Here is a 6,372-nt window from a genome sequence, read left to right as displayed (position 1 = left end):
GGTGTTGTGGTGATTCTCAAAATTTTAAAAAATTTTTTTTTTTTGTTTTGAGAAACTAACAAAAAGAACGCATTTTCAACAATTTCAAAACAAAAACTCAAAATACAAAACTCAAATGAATTCAAAACTCAAAACACAAAACTGAAACACAAATTTCAAAAAAAAAAATAAAAATTAATTTTTTTTCTTTTTTTGGTGTTTTGAGGTGGTGTTGTGGTGATTCTCAAAATTTTAAAAAATTTTTTTTTTTTGTTTTGAGAAACTAACAAAAAGAACGCATTTTCAACAATTTCAAAACAAAAACTCAAAATACAAAACTCAAATGAATTCAAAACTCAAAACACAAAACTGAAACACAAAGAGAACACCCCCTAAATCGTTCAACTGTATAAATTTTCAATCTTCCTTTGACTAAATTGATGCGTTACTAACTTCAATGCTGGATTATACGATATTCTTCTTACTTAATGACTTGATAATTAATGTTATTCGATTCATTCATTCGAAAAAATTTATAATAGTTCCGGATAATGGAACTCAATTTCTTTTGACTAAATTGATGCATTACTAACATTTTATTCTCGAATTACATGATAATCTTCTTCTTTTTTCTTTTTTTTTTGTTTTTTTTTTTTGTTTTTTGACTCAATAAGTAATTTCATTCAATTAATTTATTCAAGAAAAATTTATAATACTCCCGAAGTACGAAAAATCATCACTCCCAACGACTATAAATTTTTTCTGTTTGAGAAAATTTCTATTACTTCCGAAATAGTAAAATTTAGTATTTTATCTTAATATTTAATTGACATGTGTATTATTAATTGTTGTATTACTAAATTAAAGAAAATATTACATATATTTTATGACTTATAATGATGCGCTTCGCCACCAGGCATCCTACGCGGACATCCTATCGAAGCCCTTTGCCAAAAGTCCTCTAAATCTAGAGCACAGAAGCCTTAAATTCCAAAGCCCTCGCAGTGAAGCCTTTCGACATAGCCCTTTGATGAAGTGGTGAGACTCTGGGTTGAATCTGAAGCTCTTCCGTGACAAGTGATGACCTCCAGTTAAAGATCCTAAATTCGTGAAATCTTGTTAAAATGATTGATTTGACTTCTATAATAAGTGATATTTCAATATCTTATCAGCATGAGTTATAAGGTGACTGCTCCATTTAAGAGCATTAAATGCGACACAAGCTAGTGAGATCAAATTGATGCCTAAGATATGGTGCTCCATTTAAGGAGATGGAGACACGTGCTCCCTCATCCAATGGACACGATTTCAGCAACGCTATAAAGACCCCCATCTTTGTGTCATAAAGGGCTAATGCAACTTTACCAATTCAAAGCTATAAGCTTCTTATCTTGATTTAAATCTTTTCACGTATTGTGCGAATCGAACATTCGTTTTTTTATCTATTGTTTGTTCGATCATTCCTTATCGTATAATTCCGTTCATATATCTTGTCGGGGGCCGAACATATTTGTCTCGTATTATCAAGCTTCTTACACATTCAAATCCGAGATATTGTCGACTAGTAATCTGTCTACACATGTTGAAATTAGCTACGAGGATACAAGTGAACTTGGTATCTGTTGTCTACGTCAACAGAACCAAAAACGAGGTCAACATATCCTATTTGATACTGAATTACAAAATTAAAGGACATTTTTCAACTAAATAAAACTTTGTAAGTCTAATGATTTTATGGTTATGAAAATATTCCATTCTTATTTTTCGTTACCTCCAATCGAATCTATTTTGGCATGTTTGGTCTATAAAGCCAGGCACGGAAATTGATAATTTAATTCTTTACACATTTTTGTTCATTAACCAAGTTTAACATAAAAAGGAAAATGCTATGTCGAATTGACATTAGTAAATAAGATCAACGAAGAACAACACATGAAGGTAAAAAAGGCCTAACATTTTATTTAATTTCACAGAGATCTTTTGTTTACAATTTAACTTTGATTGTGGTTTAATTGATCGATTCTAGCGTTTCAAAAATGTATAAATTAAATAAAATAGAATATTTACATTTGAAGACCACCTAATTCATCCATGAATGAATTACAAATGAATGCTTATAATTCAATTTTCTTACTCTTATTTTTCTTTGAGTAGAAATTACAACACAATTATGATGTAACCATTCAAGCATTAACAAATATAATTATCAAATAATTAATTTATACAATTAACCATTATAATTACATGATAAATTTGCTTCTTTACAACCAAAGAAAGATCCATAGCTTAGTTGACTTTATACGGATCCTCTAAAAAATGTCCAAGCCCTTACCAAACTAATTAATTAATTAAGTAGGTACACTAATTAATTTGATCGACTCAGCATAAATTCTTGCCATTCTCATTAATATGAACACGTTTAAATAAATGGTTAACAATGTAAAAGGTTGATTTTTAGTATGATTGTTTTCGTGTCTTGTTTCACATGAATTATTGGCGGGCGTTATACATTTTTTTATGCTAGGCACAAAAAACATGGAAATTTTTCATTATTGTTCTCCAACTCATACCTCGAGTATCAAGTTGATTACTAAACCTTCATAATGATTACATAATTATCAATCTTGAATGACAAAAATGGTTTAAATCTAAATTATCAATTGGTTCCTATATAAGGATCGCAAGTAGAAAATTATTATTATTTTTTAAAATACGATTTAACTTGAAAAATGTAAATATAGTAAAAAATAAGAGTAAGGATAGTTCGAGATCAGGACCGTGTTCCTTGTTCCCGTTCTAGGTACGAAGGCAATGTGTGGTGGGGAATTTTGTCATCCTTACCCTCATATGTTAAATCATGAACTTGCATAAATTTGAAGTCACATATATTGTCATGAAGATCACGTGACAATTTCACAAATATTTGGGAGTTCCATCTACTGACACATTTCGTAACTTTAAGTGTGATGATCAACTTATTCATTTTAAAAGATTAAGGACCAACTTGCTAGTTAACAATAGGTTGAGGTCTATATAGATAAAAATTAGGTATGAAGATTGTATTACACCATTTATTTAATGTAATTAATCCATAGAAAACAATAGAAAATAATTAAGACTATTAAATATTTAGCAGGTGAAGTTTCTTGAAGATATTCCCTTGTCAATTAGCATACATTATTGATGATCATATATTTGTAGTTGCTGGTACTTCCTAAGATTTGGATAGGTCCATAAGGATTCTAATTGGCCAAAAAATAGGTTTTATACTACTTAGTTTGGTGCCCATTCACTATATTAAAGTTCAATTTTTTGTGTATTTATTTATTTATTTTTTTTAATTAGTTTCTAATTATTTCATCTTTGTAAGTGGAATTTATCTTTCTCCTCCAACTGCAGTGGGATTAGGGTTGATTATGGGATGAGTAACTCAAGTTTGACTAAAAAGTTAGGTTAGATTTTAGGAACAACTTGTCCACATCTTGATAGACTTAGAAATGAATTAACCATCAATGACTATTAGGTTGATTAGCACAATCCACTTGACATTTCTAGGAGAGGTGGATGGATATATAATTATGTTTTAGGAAAAGTCACACTTGGTCCATATTCTAAACTTCTATGATTATGATTAATTAAGCACTTATTTGAGGTATTAAATGGGATGAGCTTCTCACAGGCTCGACTTGTGCCAAAGACAAGTCACGAGTTTGAGCTACCATATTTGGTGAAACGAGCCAACTTGCTCTCGACTTCTCCCACACGCGAGTAGAGCCGAGTTGAGTCGAGCCAAGCGAGTCTTCTCATTTATACCTCTAGCTCTTGTACAATATTTTTTTATGGCATTTTAGTCACTGACATTCAACTAAAATAGGACTTTGAGTTTTAACAGGCGTATTCATCTAAAAAGTCAGTTAAAATGTCATGTATCGCACAAGCAATCAACACTTTTGGGAGAAGAGACAATTATACATTTACTTTCAATTAAAACAAAATAAAATAAGGGAAAAAAAAAGAAAATATAATATTTAACACACCATAATTCCAAAATAGTCAATGCAATTCCAATTTCCAAATCAACACGTTACATATTTAAGAAAAATATTATCTATTCATATTCATATCTCTAACGTCTTTTTCATATCATTTTATTAAATAATTCCTAACTTGTATGATTGGAATTGGATAAGAAACAGAGTAAAATTGGACAGTATATCTCAACTCTATCTATGTTAGGTAAATAAAATGATGCCAATAATTGGAGAATGAAGAATGATTGATAGGGGGATCTGAGAATGGAATTCAAATAAACCGAAAAGGTGAACGGTCAAATTGCATGCAATCGACAGCCAAAAGAGGAATACATATTGAATGTTGAAATTACGCATTGAATTTTTGATAGTAGATCCATAATCAAAGTCGATAAAATAAACATACAACTTTTGAGTAAGATGGATAATATTTGGATTTGATTCGTGTTGGAATATCAATGAGTGGCCTAAGAGAGCTCGACACCTTGAAAAGCCACAATTATTGGTAGAGACAAGTTTCTAACGTGGCTTAGCAATTTGCTCCCACCTTACAAATGTGTCACCATCGTACCAAAAGCAATTTTGGTGTCATAAGCCATGATTTACATATTTTATTTAACAATCGTGACATTTAAAATGTATACATTGGTTGAGGGATTATAGTAAAAGAAAGGGGTGGCTAGAATATTAATATTTGTTAAAATAGTATACTTTAAAATTCACACGTAAATCGAAAACAAGCTGTCTAGACAAAGATTTGACGTGACATGCAACAGTTTAGAGACCGTCTCTTGCATTTGCACCTCTATTTACATGTAATTTTAGTCAAATTCACGCAAATGTAAATATTCATAACAAAGTTTGGTGTATTAATGTAATTAAATAAGAAAAATACGTAACGAGTTGCTAGTTTACATATTTAACATCGTCTATCAAACATCATATCAATGGTATGACATGCCCTCCAGGGCACATCCCAACTGACAAAGATGAGGGCGCTTCAAGACTGACAGATCAGAGGTCGTGAGTTCGATTCCTAAAAAATTCTTGGAAGGCAGATATTCTCTTGGAAGACAGAATTTATCTTGGAAGGTAGGAGCTCTACTGGAAGGCAAGGTGCAAAGATGAAAAATACGACTTGTTTGGCACTTTGACAGATTAGTTGGAGGGCTCTTGAGCACTGGTCAGTTTGGGGCATAACCTGCGGTTTAACCTGTCTGCAGCTTGAGGAGCCAAGGTGTAGACTCCAATATTTAGTCACTGTAAGGTGGATACTTGGATATAAAAAAAATAAAATAGTATGACATAGTCGAAAATTTATGCTTTACAAATTTTCAATCAATTTGAAAAGAATACAACTTTTTGACTACATCTCTATTTTTTTCAATGAGAAATTATGTATTCGTACATATAAGGGCCCTTTTTCCTATCGGCATAAAACATATATAAAAGACAACGAGTTAAATTCATGACGACGATTTCATGCGTTGCTATCTAATTTTGCACATCAAACATAACATACATATTTTAACAATTACACCATCCCATTATACAAAAGTGCATTGGATTCTTACTCACGTAGGCACCATTTTCTTTTAGGCAAGGCACTTTATGTTTCTTTTATACTTTCTCCCTGGATCAAGGAACAAAAAGTATACAATTAATGTTGGAAATTTAAAGCAACGAAGAGAAGAAAATTGGTAATACCAAAGAGGAAAAGAATATAGATATAATTAGAGGTTTGAACACGAAAATGATAACGCTATCCTCAAACGTTATTTGCACACTTTCCAATGCTTTTGAAGAGTTTCGGCAAATAGTTTGTAAGATTAAACAAGTCTTTGTGTGAAGAACACCAAAAGTAAAGTATATCTTTTACAAAGAACCAGTGAAAATAGATATAGGATTGATTATATGATAACTTGAGAGAATAATTTTGGGGTGGATTTCTTAATTTTCTCAAAAGTGTTTTTCATTACAATTGGAACACCTATTTATAGGCTTTGAAGGGTTCCTATGAAATGGTGCATAATTATGTTGAAAAAGCACCAAATTCAAAAGAAAAACGATAAAAAACGAATCTCCAACGGTTACTTTGTATAACCATGCGATCGCATGGGCTATAACCATGTGGTCGCATTGTTATAGTGCAAGTGGCCCTCCCATTTTCGGAAGGGCCTCGTGCGGCTGCATGGACTTAACCCATGCGGCCGCATGGTTAAGCCCACAACAAAAATTATTATTATTATTATTTTATTATTATTATTATTTTGAACAACTATAATTCTAACAATTAAGTAAAAAATAAAAAAAATATTTGATTATCCTAAAAAATATGTCTTCATGTTTAATAAAAGAAGAT

General features: G+C 31.1%; 1 pseudogene; it reads right to left on the bottom strand.

Annotated features, from left to right (window-relative positions):
- Positions 1–946: 946 nt before the first annotated feature.
- Positions 947–6,372, bottom strand: part of LOC111412904 — a 31,249-nt pseudogene continuing 25,823 nt past the window's right edge.

This window comes from Olea europaea, chromosome 16 (assembly GCF_002742605.1).
Source record: "Olea europaea var. sylvestris chromosome 16, O_europaea_v1, whole genome shotgun sequence".
In the NCBI taxonomy this organism is placed as follows: domain Eukaryota; kingdom Viridiplantae; phylum Streptophyta; class Magnoliopsida; order Lamiales; family Oleaceae; genus Olea; species Olea europaea.
Note: the sequence above shows the minus strand (reverse complement) of the source record. Positions and strands in the feature narration are given on the sequence as shown.